Below are 20,160 nucleotides of genomic sequence, written 5' to 3'. Positions count from 1 at the left end.
GGGCTGCTGCTGTCCAGGAGGTTTCTAGACTAATAGTATTTTTAATTTCTTCAGCATTGAGCAGTGCTTCCTTGGGAGCTCCTCTAATGCCTCAGCTTAGAGATGGCCTCTGGAACTGGAGGCCAGCTCAACTGAGCTGTCACTGTAATAAACAACCTAAACAGAATCTTGGAAAAGAAGAAAGAAAGCTTTGCAGCATTTACACAGGGTTTCTGCAAAGGCTCTTCTTCTGGGTGAAGTAATTAGTCTGGGGCATTACCTGTCGATAAAACAGCATCCCAAGAAGCTAGAGTTAAATGCCAGAGACTTCTGAAAACAGAAGAAAGGCTATCCTCAATTTCAAGGTCTTTGCTTTTGGCAGCTCCTGTGGTTGTGTGGTGGGAGAAGAAATTTTCCCTGGACTTGGCACTGGGAGGAGTATGGACTGTGAGATTCTTTTTTAATAAGTCAATTTTCTATTACTGCAGTGAGCTAAGTAGTGCAGCCTATTCACCAGCCCAGAGAGGTATTCAATTTTGTTTTTATTATACTGAAAACCCTCTTAATACTCACAGTGAGTCTGTAGGGAAGCAGTAACACAACCTGTATCTGCTTCTTCAATTTAGGAAATCTTGTTGAATATGTAATGGGGCAGCTGGGGTGGATTTTTACAGAAGCCACATACATACATTTAAAGCCAGGCACATTTTTCTCACCTACCTCTTTCATTAGCTAGCTTGCTTACTCTGTCGAACTTGTCAGTACATGTATCAAAATACTACAGTTTATGCCAAATCAGCCACATTTGTTTTCCATTTAGCAAAGACTCACCTATGTGCAGGTGATAGTTTATGGTGTGTCCAGGGGATTTTCTTTTCTTTACCTTGAATGCATTTCTTATTCCTTTAACAAATAAAATACTAGCTACAGTTCATTGAACATCTGTGTATTTACTATACTGTCTACTAGAATGTCTCACAAGGTCAGGTATTATCTCTGCTTGTTCACCCCTGAACCATCAATACTTGTGACATTACAAAAGTGTTTATTGAATGAACAAATTACAAGCATTCCTCAGAGATACTGTAGCTTCAGTTCCAGACCACTGCAATAAAGCAAATATGGCAATAAAGCAGGTCACAGAAATTTTTTCATTTCCCCATGCAAATAAAAGTTATGGTTACACTATACTGTAGTCTATGTGCAATAGCATTATATCTACAAAAACAATGTGCATAAAAATACACGTTGTTAAAAATTTAAAAATACTTTATTGCTAAAAAATGCTAACCATCATCTGACAATGCGGGGTTGCCACAAGACTTCAATTTGCAAAAAATCCAATATCTGCAGAGCCCAATAAAGCAAGGGACGCCTGTACTTGTATTCACGTGTTGAAATACCCTTGCATAAATAGATATTACTGTCTGCATTTTGTAAAAGGGGAAACAAAGTCTCAGATAAGTTACCACGCAAAAGTCACACGATGAATAAGTAAAGAGCTGGCCTTCAAACCAGTTTTGTTTGCCTCTACCATCCTTCCCCCTACCCCACCGTGCTTCCTCAAATATTACTTTGATGTGGAAGTCAGCCATTTTTCTGACGGGTTCAGTGTTAACCCCATGCTTTATTGCCTTTAAGGGAGCCATGCATGAGGTTTCCTCACCATTGAAAAACTAGAGAAAGGGAGATACTTGATGATTTTTCTGTATTTACTCAGACATACGAAGGCGGTTTATGTGAATGTGTTAACTCAGTTGTTTAGGTTCAAGTTTGCTTTAGAAACTGAGTCAACTACTTCCTTTTCCTGTGCTTCTCCAGTAAACCTGTCCTGTTTCTTCACCCACCATGTCCTGTTCTAAAAACCCGCTTTCTATATGGGTCCTCCATAAGTTTCCACAACAGTGACAGACAGGATTTGGTTGGCAGTCTCTTATGAATACAACCTGAAAAAGTCCCACCTTTTAATGAGCAAAAGTTGGTCTGATTAAGCTTCTTTATTTCATTTTAATTTCACAAAATCCTTGAAAATCCATGAAAAGTAACAGTAAAGCACACCAAGACACCTAGATATCAGAGCCCTCATTTTCATCTAGTTACTACCCTCATTTTTCTCTGTTGAATTCCTACATTGCTTGAATTTTTTATTCTGTTCACTTGAAGTCATTTGAATTTCTCCAGTATTACTTATTTGCATCCTCCTTTCTCAGTCCCATCTCAATTCCATGTCAGTTTTTGATTTATTTATTTATTTTTGCTATCCTCTCTCCCCTCCTCTTTCTGGGATTTTTCTGCTCCTATAAAAGACACATTTAATTCTCTTTTCATCTATATACATATTTAATGTGCTGCTTGGAAAATATCTTTAGTAGGAAGAAAAGAATGCTAGCTATTTCTCCATTAACACTAAAAAATAACAGCGCTAACCACACTAGCAACACACACACACATACACACACACATGAGCTTCATGTGGAAAAGAGATACAAAGACATGTATGTATAGTTTATTTCTTAGTGGTCTTGTTTTTCCTCTCTTTACATTCCCATTTTTTGACTACTATATCGCCTATCATTATGTCATTTTTTGTAATGCTTTCATCTCTCTCATTCATTTTTCCCATGATACTTTATATTATCCAAAGTGAATAGATCACGTTAAAAGCATTAGGATTCTGCTGCATTTTATTTCCCTAAGAGCCAGGAAGAAAACTCCTTGCCGTTCTGGTATTTTCATTAAGGTGAACATGCCAAACTGGGAGAGAAATATTAATGCCGGTAGTCTAGTTTCTATGTGGATGATGACAGGTTCTGATTTTTACCTCACTTCTCCAGATATCACTTTTTTTTTTTAGCAAAGAGGATATGAGGGTGCTGAGATTCTGAGGACTGGGGAAATTAAATAACTAATTTGCTCATTTGATGAGTGGCGTGAATATCAGTGCCTCTCACATTTGGCACCATGAATATTTCTGACTACCAATCCAAATACATTCAGCTGCTGGGTATTAGCTATGTCTGCTCAGGAATATTGCCAGCTGCAGGTTGGAGCAAAAATCTTGAACTTGGAGTGCATGATATTATTGTGATGGAAAATTCACTAGACAGGGATTGATATAGTCATTAACAGGGACACAAAGCCTTATTGAGAAGAGATTTAGGACATATGGAGTGTCCCAGGTTCTTCCTTCAACTTGCCTTGTGTTCCAGGACAAAGAAATATTTTCATCAATTGGGTTCAGGTAGACCTTATTCTCTTTACCTTTCATTTGGTACTTATCATATACTGCTTTCTATTCTTTATACTGTTATGCATTATGGGACATAAATGTCCTATCTCTGAAATAAAACAATACAATTATTTAATTACCTCTATCCAGGGTCTTACACATAATTCATCCTCAATCATAATTTCTAATGGTGATTGCCACTCAATTTCCACTTATTTTAAATTTGAGCTTCATTTGTGTTTTCTCTTTTTACTTCTAGCTTATAAAATTTTTCCTAATTTTTTTTATAATTTATTTTTCTGTGTTCAAATCTTTGGAAAGTGTGAGTTTTAAATCTGATTTTAAGGAGCTCAAGGGAAATAGATTGCAATCTGAAGATGGTAGCTAATTGTCCAGGGAAGTCTAAGGAATAATTTGGGAAGGAAATAGTGAAGAGCATAAAGCTGAGTGCTAGAGCATTATGGGAAATAAAAGTTGGCTGGCTAAGTAGAGACAGTTGATAAAGGCATCACTATCCTTGTTTTGTAAGACAGTAAACTAGAAAGTATTCTTGCCTTTTCATAACTTTATTCTCATCACTTTCAATGACCTGTCAATTGCACTTCTAAATATCTCTTGAAGCTGTCCAGTTATCTTTATGTCCATTACCTCTATTCTTTCAATGTTCCCACATTCCCTTGGTGGAATCCTGTAATAGCATTCTAATTGTTCCTCACTCATTTATTCATTTGTTTATTATCTCCAAACATTATTGAGTACCTGTGCAGGAATATAGTAATGCACAAGAAAGATGCTTTCTCTGCTTTAATCACGTAGTCTAGTGAGAGGAATAGCCTTTAAACAAATAAGCCGAGCAAAGTGTGATGAATACTGTGACATAGAAAACACAAGGGCTGGCCTTTTCTAGCTATGAGTTCTCTAAATCACATTTGGGGTGAGTTTCCTAAAATGCAAATATATGTGTTATTTCTGTGATTAAAATTGTCTCAGTGGTTCAACATTACCCTTCAGATGGATGCAGCACTCAGGACCCTCTGCTAGCCTCTGCTTCCCCTTCTTACCTCTTCTCATCTCTTCACAAATTCTTCTAGGTTTTCTCTCCTGTGAAAACCATTTTTGACCTCAAGGCCTTTTTAAATGCTCTCATCTCTTCCTGCAAATCTCCCTTCCACCTCTGTCCTCTTAGGTCTCAGTTTAGATTTTATTTCCCCAGCAAAATATTCCCTAATCTCCTGTCTAAGTTTGGAGACTCTGTGCTCTGCTGCCATAGCAACTCATCTTACCCCATCAAAGCACTTACATTCCACTGTAAAAGCTTGTTTAAAGTTCTGTCTCTCCTGTTAGGCCATAAATTCTATGTCTGTTCAAGTTAGTTGTATCCCTAAGGACTAGTAAACTGCCTAGGTAAAGTGCTGAAAAAATAAGTGAATCCATTTCATTCAATGTCATTGCTATGAGTCCATTTTTCCTCTTGAGAGCCTTTCAGATTAGTCCCTTCCTTTTACCATCTTCTACCTCTTTAGTTCAAACTTCCATGATAGGGCTTCCCTGGTGGCACAGTGGTTAAGAGTCCGCCTGCTGATGCAGGGGACACAGGTTCGTGCCCCGGTCCAGGAAGATCCCACATGCCACAGAGTGGCTAGGCCCGTGAGCCATGGCCGCTGACTCTGCGCGTCCGGAGCCTGTGCTCCGCAACGGGTGAGGTCACAACAGTGAGAGGCCTGCCTACCGAAAAACAGAAAACAAACAAAAAAAAAAACTTCCATGATAACAAATCTCTCCAAACCACTCATTTTACCTTTAATTGGTGTGACTTAGTCAATTCTGTATGTTTCAGCCAGAATGATCTCCAAGTGGCAAACATGATCATACTATTCTTTAAGGAAGCATTTGGGGCTTCCCATTGCCTAGGACATAAATTCCCAAATTACTGGATGGTGTAGAGGGCGATGAGGCCCTCTAATTTTCCCTTGGAGTACTCGGATCTTGTTGGTTCATGCTGTTTCATGCCTCTTTTGTTCCTATATTCTACCCAACTGTCTGTTTGGAAAATTTCTACTCATCACAAAGAACTTTATCAACTATGTTCTCATTGTAAGAACTTCCTCCAGTGCTAAGGAAAGTTGGTGTTTCCCTCCTTTGTGTTACCAGTGTGCATTGTTCATCTCTATTACAGTGTTTGTACATGCTTTTTCAAATATTCATGTAGCTTTTTCTTCTCTCCTACTGGACAGTTCTTTCATTCTCGGTGTTTAAAATAAGATAACAGACCCAAAATGGAGTCACTTATGCTAAGCACCACCTCACCAAATCAAAACTTGATTATAGTTTCAGTCTCCCAGAAATGGAATCTTAAAGCAGTCAATTAGGAATCACCTGATGAACACTAGTTAGGTCACCTGCCTGATAGACCCTTGCCATCACCTAAGGGAAAGTATCTTTGCAATGACCAATCCTCTTTTTCTGCCTAGTATAACTTCCTTGTTCCTACTCCCTTTTGCCTATAAAAAATTTTGTACAGCTCCTCAGAGCTCCTTTCTGTCTGCTAGATGGGATGCTGCACAATTCATGAAATGTTAAAGACAATAAGATCTTTAAAATTTACTCAGTTAAATTTTGTTTTTTAGCATTAGCATCTAGTGTTTTTATTGAATGAAAAATATTGAAAATACAGAGCAAACTGCTATAGCAGCTATAATAGAATTAAGATATATTAAAGTTGCATTATCTAGACACTTTTGGCAAAAGACAATTCTTGCAGTTAAAGTTACTGGCACAGAAGGTATCTATAGGCTGAGATGTCATCAGTCTGTCTTCTATGACTAAATGATGTTCTTGATGCAATTTTCATTGCTGACCTTTTGCATAGAGATATGCCAGTAGGCTCACAACTCTGGTAAGCTCCTCTTTTTCATATCTTTATAAATATACTTCTGACAGTGCAGTGGGTATGGGGGGGCAACTTCTATAGCTTTTCATAATAATTATAACTGTTATTATTAAGAGTTCACCTACATACTTCAGTGACCATTGTTTTGGTACCATATGACTCAAAAGTAAGGCTAACTATACATAACTGCTGACATTAAGAACAAACAAAATAAGCAACACAAACAAGAAGCATGTGAAAAGCATGTGCCTTGTCTGCGCTCAGTGTCAGGATGGACATAAGTTTTAATTCTCTTAATTACTTGATCAACGTACTATCTGCTGGTCTCCATTCACATCCCTGCCATGAGGAAGGATGGAACAAAAAGATGGTCTATTTGTCTGTCTTATCCTCAGTAGTATTTGCATAGAATTAGATTTGAGTGGGAGTGTCATTCCCTGATTTACTAATTTTCATGGATCCTATAATTCTCAAGGACCAGAGGAATATTCATAACAAAAGAGGTACTACAAAACCTATAAACAAGTAGAAAATACACAGCCAAAGCTAGTGTAATCTCTGAGAAACTTTAATGGACATTGCTTTCTTTTCATTCCTAGGAAAGGAGTGGTCTAAATAAGTTATGAAGCACTAGCCAGAAATCAGCTATGCATCAGCTTCCATTATCATAGGCTCTACTTAAAATGGACCATAGCATGAAATATATTTCCCAAATTGAAGTCAAGGTCAAAACATACTTTTGAGATGTATATGGCGTATAAAGGAAGATTTGATTGCAAAGGAATATACTTTGTTTAAAAGAAGGTTCTGATAGGGTTAGGGTTAAAATAATTCTGCTAAGCATGCCAGCAACCAGGCAGATTTTGAAACTGTTAACGTGAATCATTTTCTTTCTATCACCTTTAAAGTTTCAAAAGGTTTGACTTAGTCTAAAAACTACTGGGGAAATGTCAAATTACCCCTTGGTGTAGTTCAACAATCACTGAGCCTTCTCATCTTAGAGAGAAATTTCCATTTCAAAAACACTTTTCTTATTTCTGATGAAAAGAAACATAGAGATCATATATTTTAAAATCTCATTTTCAAAGTGTAAAGATATGCAGAGAATTTTAAAACTGGCTAGTTACAGGGCCACAACTAAAAAAATGTATGTATGTAACCTGGTTCTCTCAATGGAATTATTTCTACTATTCCTTTGACATTTTCACATAAGAAAAACAAATCAGTTAAGACTAAGGAATTTTAAATAATTTAGATAGAGACTAAACGATTCTTCATCTTGTTTGGCAAATCCTTTTTCTTTATAGATAGAGAACTCTTCAGTTTTTATCTACCTGTTTTGGCCAAAGATGATAGAAATATTCCTCATGCATAAAGAGAAAAAATTTTCCTGACATGAAGTCTGTGACTCACCAGTAATTGTTTTCCATGCAAATTATTTTACTATATTCTCTAATAAAATTTTTTAACTTTCAATTATTGTTATACTCTAAAAATAAAACTATAATTCATTATATTATTCAGACTATTAATAAATACCTCATTTTTTTTATTCCTAACAGGAAATATTTTCTTTTATTCTGCATTCATAAAAATCTCTTTTACTCAAGGATTTCCAAATATTTTATAAACATTGGTCTCGCTATGGTTTGGTTAAAAAACCAGTATGGTGTACTGAAATTTAGTACTTCCCTGGTAATGGAATGTATGCTTCCTTTTCCCACTGCTAGCCTCTGTGAACGTGGATATCTCACTGTACCCTTTTGCAGTTAGAGAACACCTTTATGTAGAGCCTCACATGCAGTTTCTTAGTAGGACACAAAGTTTTCTAAGAAAGAGTCCTTTCCTCAAGGACCTAAAAATCTTTAAAGAAGATAAGCCATGAATTAAAGTGAAAAAATCTACAGTACCAGGAAGTATGTATTAATAAGTATGTGAGGATAAATAGAGTATTACTGGATGATCCAAGTGGACTTCATGGAATAGATGGCTTTGGGTTTGAGCTTAGGATGACTAGGTAGGGAACAATAAGGGAACATTGTAGTGTAAGATGTCCTATGTCAAAAGAAATGAAGATTAGAAAGTATAAGGTATGGCTAGTAGTTCCTGTTTGGGGGAAGGGAGGTGAAATGGGACACTTTTTAATTCAATTAAGATACTAAAACATAGCCAGCGTTGTTATGTACCATAACAACGTTTCTAAAATGGCAGCCTACATGACTCACCATTCACATGTTCTCCAATATAATTCAAGCTTTTCTTCTCTGTGTGTAGTTAGAAAACTCTGTAATTAAAGAGAATTCAGAGTCCTATCAGGGAAGAACCAAACCTCTCACTCAATTGGTATTTTCTAACAAAAGGAGTGGATAACACCATTTCACTATAAAACAGTGCTACTCAAAGTGTGTTCTGGAACATTTAAAACTGTTGGGAACCAATCCACAGAAGATAAGTGTATAAATTGAGAGTAGGGTTTAGAAAGTCTATTGGCAATACAATATTACCACAACATTCATGCCCATGATTGGTGGCCTCATTTTGTTGAACAGGGTATAGAATGGTTTGGGTATATTGAACTCATGTCCTGGTTCATAGGTGACACAAGCTACATTTTGATCATGTTTGGGGGACCACATACCAGTCTGTGATGGGTTAGAAATGAAAAAAAAATTTTTTTTTCTACCACAGATAGCTAGAGAAGCCCGTCAATAAAGAGTTAAGAGGAATGTTTATTCATCTATTCTCAGCAAATATTTATCTCATACCTACTGCACACTATTTTTTAGTTGTAGATTAGTATGTTTCATTCACAGGGTTTGCTGGGAGAGTAATTTTCAGCTTTTTCTCCTAAATTCAGCTTCCTTTCTGTGGAAACTAGAGATCAGGTGTTGTCCTAATAAATAACACAGTATTATGCTTATAACAACACTAAAAGTTATTGAGCACTTACCATGTGCTATGCAATGTTCTAAGCATTTTACAAATATCCACTTATTTTATGTCAGGGCCCAGTCAGAAAGCTAATAACCACAATAGGTGTTCGAGTAGGGGTCAAGCTAATAACCACAATAGGTGTTCGAGTAGGGGTCATTTAACTTAGGGAACTGGTTATACAGGTGTGGGAGAGCTGAAGAAAGAAACAGAGATAATAACCATATGGAAGCAGCTACATGTACTTTACTCCCCAACATCCAGGAGAGCAACAGAGTTGGGTTTACCAGAATCCAGTAGATCACAGGAGGGTGCTCAGACTTTTGATGAGAGGGTTACTCAGCTGTAGTTGATATCTCATGAATTTGAGAAATAACCCCATAGAGTCAGTGCTCCGTTCTCTGAAACAATGGCATGGACAGTCTATTGCTCATATCTCTAAGAGGGCAGGTGTGTTGAAATGAGTTGGAGACTCAAATAAATGGGCATAAATAATGCTGACAAAACCAGCAAGAAACAGGAGGAGGTCCTTTCTTCATCCTCCGACTTTCCAGTCTACCTCTTTGTGCCTCTTATTGATAGAACAATGAGATGTCCACTGGCAAAGGGGTCTGAGAAATGTAGTTTGCAGACTCCCTTCTCAGCACCAGAGAACAGGAGAGTAGATTTGGAGTGAGAGACAATAGACAAATAATAGGCACAATCATTTAACCTCATACAATCCTGTAAGGTAGGTGCCATTATTATCTCTGTTTTCAGATAAATAAACCAAGAGCCAGAGATTTTAATTAGTTGTCCAAGGACAACTGGTGGCGACAGTGGGTATGAACCAAGGCAGTCTGACTCTAGGGCCCCGTGCCCTTGCCTTGTATGCTGTACTATCTCTTTGTTAAACTGGGTAGTAGGTCTATTAAAGAGATTAGTTGATAAACACCATGTATTTACATACACTTATCACTGTTTCTCTGTTTTTATGATTCCTGTTAAAGTTTTTCATTTTGAAGTTAAAATATTTTAAAATTATTCTAAAGCATCTAAAGGATTCTGCCATTATTCTATCTACAAAGAAGAGAAAATAGTAAGAGAAGCTTTGTATTCCTGATGTATGTGAAGCTTTATATTTCTCATGAAGCTGTACCTTTCTGTAATATGTCTTAATATGTTTAATTGATTTTACGTGTATGTGACTGGAGTGGTATTGGGTAATGGGGCACAGTGTTAGTAGGGCTTATTCATTCATTTATTTAACATATATTTATTGATACATTAATCTATTTCACATATTGTAGATGATGTTGAAATAGCAATGAATAAGACAGACACGGTTCCAACTTTCATGGAGTTTATATTTTATTTATTCAATAAAGTAGACTGGTGAATTAGTGAAAGGCAATACAGTGATTTGCAATGTATTAGTGGACTTATTTATTTATTTAAATGAGTAATTGGACCAAGCACAAAGGTTGCTTTAAGATGTAGACTTAATTATTTCTGTCTTTGCATCCCAAGCAAGAGAAAGGAAGTAGGTTAATGGCCAGATGGCAAGTGACCATTTCTTTAGGACTTCAGAATATAATATGGAGAGATAGAGAAATGGCCTCATGGGAAAGTGCTCTAAAGTAATCAGAAACATTCAACTGGAAGTACATTGGAAATAAAGTTAAAGTATCTTTAGTAATTTTTTTTATTTGCCAAAGGAAACAACCCTCAACAATATAAGTTCAAGATAAAAGAGCAAGTAGTTGAAAAATTTATGAGTGTTCCATTATTACCTTCAGAGATTTTCAACCAGAGCCTAGAAACATTGGAACATGCCTTAATTTTTGGTAATCAAACATATTTAACCACCAAGACAGAAAACGAATTACGCTAAATAGATTATTGGTTCTTCTTTATGGTAGACCTTTGCCACATTTCTAGTTATAATGGGAAGATCTGAGATTGTATGTTTGAAATATTGGCATTTCCAGAACAATATATTTTTGTGCAATTAAGAGAACTTTTGACGTGAGAAATATATTGTAAAATCCAGTATGATATCTCCATCCTTTTTTTTTTTTTTTTTTTTTTGCGGTACGCAGGCCTCTCACTGTTGTGGCCTCTCCCATTGCGGAGCACAGGCTCCGGACGCGCAGGCCCAGCAGCTCCGCAGCATGTGGGATCCTCCCGGACCGGGGCACGAACCCGTGTCCCCTGCATCGGCAGGCAGACTCTCAACCACTGCGCCACCAGGGAAGCCCTCCATCCTTCTTATAATGATTATATTATCACAGCTAGCTGGACACTTAACTCCAAGAATTTTTGTAGATATGTTAAGGCAAAAGCTTGGAATAAAGATGAAAACATACAAGAATGTACATTAATAAAGATGAGATGTAGGCTGAGCTGGTAAAATGAAGAGACATCTCCTCCAGTCCCCCTACCACAAGACAAGAAAGTCTCTACAAGACACCCACTTCAGACCTAGGGAAACATACAGACTGAAAGTGAGGGGATGGAAAAAGATATTCCATGCAAATGGACATCAAAAGAAAGCTGGAGTAGCAATACTCATATCAGATAAAATAGACTTTAAAATAATGTTACAAGAGACAAGGAAGGACACTACATAATGATCAAGGGATCAATCCAAGAAGAAGATATAACAATTATAAATATATATGCACCCAACATAGGACCACCTCAATACATCAGGCAACTGCTAACAGCTATAAAAGAGGAAATCAACAGTAACACAGTAATAGTAGGGGACTTTAACACCTCACTCACACCAATGGACAGATCATCCAAACAGAAAATTAATAAGGAAAAACAAGCTTTAAATGACACAATAGACCAGATAAATTTAATTGATATTTATAGGACATTACATCCCCAAACAGCAGATTACACTTTCGTCTCAACTGCACATGGAACATTCTCCAGGATAGATCACATCTTGGGTCACAAATCAAGCCTCAGTAAATTTACGAAAATTGAAGTCATATCAAGCATCTTTTTTGACCACAACGCTAAGAGATTAGAAATCCATTACAGGGAAGAAAACATAAAAAAACACAAACACATGGAGGCTAAACAATACATTACCAAATAACCAAAAGATCACTGAAGAAATCAAAGAGGAAATCAAAAAATACCTAGAGACAAATGACAATGAAAACACGACGATCCAAAACCTATGGGATGCAGCAAAAGCAGTTCTAAGAGAGAAGTTTATAGCTATACAAGCCTACCTCAAGAAACAAGAAAAATCTCAAATAAACAATCTAACCTTACACCTAAAGGAACTAAAGAAAGAAGAATGAACAAAACCTAAAGTTAGCAGAAGGAAAGAAATCATAAAGATCAGAGCAGAAATAAATGAAATAGAAACAAAGAAAACAATAGGAAAGATCAATAAAACTAAAAGCTAGTTTTTTGAGAAGACAAACAAAATTGATAAACCATTAGCCAGACTTATCAAGAAAAAGAGAGGATTCAAATCAATAAAATTAGAAATGAAAAAGGACAGGTTACAACAGACACAGCAGAAATACAAAGCATCCTAAGAGACTAGTACAAGCAACTCTATGCCAATAAAATGGACAACCTGGAAGAAATGGAAAATTCTTAGAAAAGTATAAACTTCCAAGACTGAACCAGGAAGAAATAGAAAATATGAACAGATGAAACACAAGTAATGAAATTAAAACTGTGATTTAAAAATCTTCAACAAACAAAAATCCAGGACCAGATGGCTTCACAGGTGAATTCTATCAAACATTTAGAGAAGAGCTAACACCCATCCTTCTCAAACTCTTCCAAAAAATTGCAGAGGAAGGAACACTCCCAAACTCATTTTATGAGACCACCATCACCCTGATACCAAAACCAGACAAAGATACTACAAAAAAAGAAAATTAGAGACCAATATCACTAATGAATATAGATGCAAAAATCCTCAACAAAATACTAGCAAACAGAATCCAACAACACATTAAAAGGATTATACACGATGATCAAATGGGATTTATCCCAGGGATGCAAGGATTCTTCAAAATACGCAAATCAATGTGATACACCACATTAACAAATTAAGGAATAAAAACCATATGATCATCTCAATAGATGCAGAAAAAGCTTTTGACAAAATTCAACACCCATTTATGATAAAAAATCTCCAGAAAAAGGGCATAGAGGGAACCTACCTCAACATAATAAAGGTCATATGTGACAAACCCACAGCAAGCATTATACTCAATGGTGAAAACCTGAAAGCATTTCCACTAAGATTAGGAACAAGACAAGGATGTCCACTCTTGCCACTCTTATTCAACACAGCTTTGGAAGTCCTAGCTTTGGCAATCAGAGAAGCAAAAAAATAAAAGGAATACAAATTGGTAAAGAAGAAGTAAAACTGTCACTGTTTGCAGATGACATGATACTATACATAGAGAATCCTAAAGATGCTACCAGAAAACTACTAGAGCTAATCAATGAATTTGGTAGAGTAGCAGGTTACAAAATTAATGCACAAAAATCTCTTGCATTCCTATACGCTAATGGTGAAAAATCTGAAAGAGAAATTAATAAAACACTCCTATTTACCATTGCTACAAAAAGAATAAAATACCTAGGAATAAACCTACCTAAGGAGACAAAAGACCTGTATGCAGAAAACTATGACATCAATGAAAGAAATTAAAGATGATACAAACAGATGGAGAGATATACCATTGTCTTGGATTGGAAGAATCAACATTGTGAAAATGACTATACTACCCAAAGCAATCTACAGATTCAATGCAATCCCTATCAAACTACCAATGGCATTTTTCACAGAACTAGAACAAAAAGTTTCACAATTTGTTTGGAAGCACAAAAGACCCTAAATAGCCAAAGCAATCTTGAGAAAGAAAAACGCAGCTGGGGGAATCAGGCTCCCTAACTTCAGATTATACTACAAAGTTACAGTAATGAACACAGTATGGTACTGGCACAAAAACAGAAATATAGCTCAATGGAACAGGATAGAAAGCCCAGAGATTAACCCACACACATATGGTCGCCTTATCTTTGATAATGGAGGCAAGAATATACAAAGGAGAAAAGACAGCCTCTTCAATAAGTGGTGCTGGGAAAACTGGACAGCTACATATAAAAGAATGAAATTAGAACACACCCTAACACCATAAACAAAAATAAACTCGGGCTTCCCTGGTGGCGCAGTGGTTGAGAGTCCGCCTGCCAATGCAGGGGACACGGGTTCGTTCCCCAGTCCAGGAAGATCCCACATGCCGCGTAGCAGCTGCGCCCATGAGCCATGGCCACTGAGCCTGCGCGTCAGGAGCCTGTGCTCTGCAACGGCAGAGGCCACAACAGTGAGAGGCCCACGTACTGCAAAAAAAAAAAAAAGCAAAACCCCCCCAAAACTCAAAATGAATTAAAGACCTAAATGTAAGTCCAGACACTATCAAACTCTTAGAGGAAAACATAAACAGAACACTCTATGACATAAATCACAGCAAGATCTTTTTTGACCCACCTCCTAGAGTAATGGAAATAAAAACAAAAATAAACAAATGGGACCTGATGAAACTTAAAAGCTTTTGTTCAGCAAAGGAAACTACAAACGACAAAAAGACAACCCGCAGAATGGGAGAAAATATTTGCAAACGAATCAGTGGACAAAGGATTAATCTCCAAAATATATAAACAGCTCATGCAGCTCAATATTAAAAAAACAAACAACCCAATCCAAAAATGGGCAGAAGACCTAAATAGACATTTCCCCAAAGAAGACATACAAGAAGCCAAGAAGCATATGAAAAGCTTCTCAACATCACTTATTATTAGAGAAATGCAAATCAAAACTACAATGAGTTATCACCTCACACCAGTTAGAATGGGCATCATCAGAAAATCTACAATCAACAGATGCTGGAGAGGCTGTGGAGAAAAGGGAACCCTCTTGCACTATTGGTGGGAATGTAAATTGATACAGCCACTATGGAGAACAGTATGGAGGTTTCTTAAAAACCTAAAAATAAAATTACCATATGACCCAGCAATCCCACTACTGGGCATATACTCAGAGAAAACCATAATTCAAAAAGACACATGCACCCCAGTGTTCATGGCAGCACTATTTACAATTGTCAGGTCATGGAAGCAACCTAAATGCCCATTGACAGATGAATGGATAAAGATATGGTACATATATACAATGGAATATTACTCAGCCAAAGAAAGGAATGAATTTGGATCATTTGTAGAGATGTGGATGAAACTAGAGATTGTCATACAGAGTGAAGTAAGTCAAAAAGAGAAAAACAAATATCATATATTAACGCATATATGTGGAACCTAGAAAAATGGTACAGATGAACCGGTTTGCAGGGCAGAAATTGAGACACACATACAGAGAACAAACATATGGTCACCAAGGGGGAAAGTGACATGGGGGGGATGGTGGTGTGATAAATTGGGAGGTTGGGATTGACAGATATACACTAATATGTATAAAATGGATAAGTAATAAGAACCTGCTGTATAAAAAAATAAAATTCAAAAAAAAAAGATAAGAAACTGAAAGGAGGGGCTTAAATCCAGGAATCCGCAACACAAAGACCTGCAATAGATCCATCAGAAGTGCTGACTGGGTTGCGTATTGTGGACTGGTTTGAGCAGTCACCTGTGAAGTCCATTACGAGGATAAGGCACTATTCCAGCTTTCATCTAAAGGTGAAATGCTCTTATCTGCAAAACCCTCCTTCTGTTATCCACTTGTTTCTTTGAGACATTTTATTTTTTCAGTTTTCCGGTTCACTCTTCTACTGCTTCAACTCTTCAACTTTAAAGAATGATTGATGACTTTCTTGGAATTTGACCTTTAACTGTATTTCCTGGTTCCTGATTTTTGTATCTTTCTTTTGGCATGGTGTCTCTAAAAGTTAATCCTTTGGTTAAGGAGTTATTTGGCTTAGCTCTTGGGTTTCCAATGCGTCTGAGCTTCCATTACAGACAGCCTTATAGATGGCCTGGACACTTACTGGGCTAGTTACCAAGATCTGTTGGCCTGTACTTGTCCATATGCAAAGAATGCCTGGTGTTGGTAGGCAGTAAAATAAAATTTGTCTACAACTGATATGTATCCTTTTAAGCTCTGAAACTTTCTTTAACATTTTAAACTAATTTTGATTTACAAAAATCCAAACATGTTTCACAAACTTTCTTGCTTTTATAAGCAGAGTATAATGAGCAAAATATAAGCATTTCTTGATGACTCATTTTAATTTTGAAAATTAACTACTATACCACAACATGAAAGAGAGTAAATGCACTTTACTAAATGGTCCCAGACAGCTATATATTTTGCATCCTTATGTCGTAATGATTTTCTTTTTTTTTTCCAGTTGTTAAACTATCAAATAAACCGTTCCCCAAGATCTCCCTGAGATGTTGTTTGTAATTGAAAAACCAGATAACCAAACTGATTAAAATAATATCACTCATAAAAGTAGGTGACCTCTGGGTGATGGTTGATGGACTTTACTTTTAGCTAGGAGCCTAGAACCAACCTCTCCTCCCCACTCCTGCCCCCCACCAAGTGATTGCCTTTTCCAAAAGATAATTTCAGTGAGGCAGAGCCTGTTAAAGGCCAGTGAGTATAATTAAATTAAATCCAGGAGCTTGGGACAGGCAAGCCAGAGTTAAGACTGTGAGCTTGAGTGGTACCAGTTTGAAAGGCAGCATTAGCTTTGGTTTCTGATGAAACAATCATTTTGGTGCTACTTTGGAATATCTTTTCCAGTTGCTAAAACAGCCAAAGTCTGTGACTCTAGTCCCTGGAGAATATACCTTTGGGGACAGTGCTTATGCCTTTCAGAGTCCAAGAACCTTGTCTTCTTACCTGGATTCATGATTATACCCCTAATCTGCCCCAGGGTTCTCTCTCCTAGCTTTTCTCTGCAAGGTGTTTACCCTCTTTTACCTAAGAACAGAAGTCCGTCAACTACAGCCAGTGGGCCAAATCTGTTTTGTATATCTTACAAAGTAACAATGGCTGTTACATTTGTAAGCAATTGAAAAAAAAAAAAGAAGAATATTTCATAACATGTGAAACGTATTTAAAATTCAAATATTTATGCCCATACATAAAGTTTTATTGGAATACAGCCACACATTCATTTATGTATTATCTATGACTGCTTTAACATGGCAGATGACTCTTAGGCAAAATCTAAAATATTTATTATCTGGACTTTTACAAAAAATGTTGCTGACCTCTGCCCAAGTAGATTGCATGAGTCTCTCCTTTTACCCCAGCATCATCCATCTTCTTACCTTCATTTTGTAAATAGGACCTTTCATAGCAAAAACAACAACTACAAAACACATATATGTTTTAAAATAGTATGTTTAAGGAAGGGAAAACATATTGCAGATATGTCCGTGACATTCCAGTGCAATATAAATTGCTGAATGTTGAATCCCCCCAGTTTGAATGATAGCAAAGAATTTAATCATGGGTACGTTTTCAGGAAGTGTTCAGAAGTAAAGTCCTCATGGACATTGCCCCTCTGAAAGCCACATGGTGGAGTTATTTAGTCTCCACTCCCTTGGGAACTCTTAGTAATATACCTGGGCTAATATTTGTTGTGGCTCAAGTGATTTTCTCTCCTTTATCCTGGGGGAAGGGAACAGCAACCAAATGGAACATGCTGCTCCCACCCTGTGAAACTGCCAGGAAAGGGGGGAAAAACTATAATCATTCACTTCTCTTGTACGAGGCAGAAGTGAAGGAATAACCAGGAAACAAATTTATCAAGGGTCCCTCTGTGCAGACTGCACCATGCTTAATTTAGCTAAATACACGTATACACGAAAGGCACAGCCCTTATTTTGTAGGAGCCTGAGCCTGAAATCAGAATGTGAAGGTCAGACTGGTATGTATTTCTGACTCCAGAATGAAGCCCTCAGGCCTGCTGCTGTGTGTGGCCATGTTGGCTCAGTCTCTCTTCCCCATGTCTGCTTCCATATTCTGCTGGTTCTGGAGCACTGTAGGGGGTTCTCAGGGCATCATTCTTCCCTCTAAACTTTTGCCCACTCTGGACCTTCCCCAGGAATACCCTGTCTACTACATCCCTCTTAGGCAAATTCTATGCTAGACTCAAGAATTCAGAAAAATTCCCACTTAAAAAAATATATGGCTGCCTTGAAACACACCAAATGACTCTTCTAGCTTCTTATTATCATTTAATTCGTTGAGTATGGTCTTACATTTTCAGTGTATATTTTCTTTAAGTATTTTATTTGTGCTAGTCCTAATTCTTCAATTAAATGTCAATTCTTGAGGTCAATTAAAGTTTGTATCTTTATTTCTCATTGGAAAGTCCTAGCATTTACAGACACACACACACACACACACACACACACACACACACACACACACAGTTTATCCTCATTATTCATAGATTTTGTATTTGCAAATACACTTATTTGCTAAAATATATTTGTAACCATAAAATCAATACTCGTGATACTTTCGTGGTCATTTGTGGATATGCAGAGTCCACAAAATTTTGAATTTCCCCAAATGCATGTTCTAATTCTCATACTGTAAACAAGTATTCTTTTCATGGTCTAGTTAGTGCCATGTTTTAGGTAATTTGGTGCTTTTTGTTGGTGATTTTGTTTTTTCGAATCCCCTTAAGCATAGTGCAGAAGTGCTGTCTAGTGTTCCTCAGTGTAAGAAGGCTGGGATGCGTGTCACAGAGAAATTATGAGTGAGATAGGCTTTGTTCAGGCATGAGTTATAGTGCTCTTGGCCATGAGTCCAATGTTAATGAATCACATTATACATTAAATAAGATGTCTTTGAGCAGAAACACACATAAAATAAGGTTATTTATTGATCTACTGATGAAAATGTGACCAGAGGCCCACAGGAACCTAAGCCTGTATTTCCCCTAGGAGCAATTGTTTGGTATTCAACTAGTTCAGTGTTCCCAGTGACTTTATAGAATATAATTACTACTACTGTAAATAATAAGAATTGATAAATATATACGCATGTATATAGGTATATAAACACGAATGAACTTTTGGGCCAACCCTATATATATATAGGGCCAACTCTGGTACATAAGTTGTCCCACCCTCCATCATTCACCACTGTCAGAGTAAATATGCATCTAGCCTCAGTACAACGTGTGAAAAATCTGTTATTTGATGAGCTTCAGAAGCAGTTTAATGGATTAAGTTTTCCTGTTCTTCAACATCCAGACCTTCAGGATGTCCTAGTTATTCCTGTTATTGGACCTAGGAGCAAGTTGGGCTTCCCTGGTGGGGCAGTGGTTAAGAACCCTCCTGCCAATGCAGGGGACACGGGTTCGAGCCCCAGTCTGGGAAGATCCCACATGCCGCGGCACAACTAAGCCCGTGCACCACAATTACTGAACCTGTGCTCTAGAGCCTGTAAGCCACAACTACTAAGCCCACGTGCCACAATTACTGAAGCCTGCATGCCTAGAGCCCACACACCACAGCAAAGAGCAACCCCCCACTCGCCACAACTAGAGAAAGCCGGCACACAGCAACGAAGACCCAGTGCAGCCAAAAAAAAATAAAACACCTCCTATATATATATATATATATATATATATATATATATATATATTTTTTTTTTTTTTTTTTTTTTTTTTTTCTTCCCAAGAAACCTGGGGTTATTGGTGGCTTCTTGGGCACTTTTGTGTACACTTTATGGACCCATGAGCCTGCAATACCTAAGTCTTTAGTTGTTCACTTTCTCATCCTATGCTTCCTGTCCCCCTCCAGATATATGCTTCTGACATTGGATTTCTAGTTAGATAAACAACTGAGATGAAAAGGAGCATGTCATTTTGGTTATTGTGAAAGAACTTGATGCTACCTGTCTCTTGTCAAACCATAGTTTTCTCTTCATTTCAACATGAATCAACAGCCTGCCTTTACTTCAATATCAGTTGCTTCAATATCAGTCAAGGGAAAAATAAGCTTTCATTCAGAGGTGACAAATATACAGCCCACTTGCCACCTCTCCCTTCTTGTTCGTGGTTCATGTCGCTAATTGCTCGTGGTACTCCTGCTGCACCCTGATGTAACTGTATTT

Source organism: Stenella coeruleoalba (genome assembly GCF_951394435.1).
Source record: "Stenella coeruleoalba genome assembly, chromosome: 5".
NCBI classification, from domain to species: domain Eukaryota; kingdom Metazoa; phylum Chordata; class Mammalia; order Artiodactyla; family Delphinidae; genus Stenella; species Stenella coeruleoalba.
The sequence above is the reverse complement of the archived record's forward strand: the minus strand, read 5'-3'. Positions refer to the sequence as shown.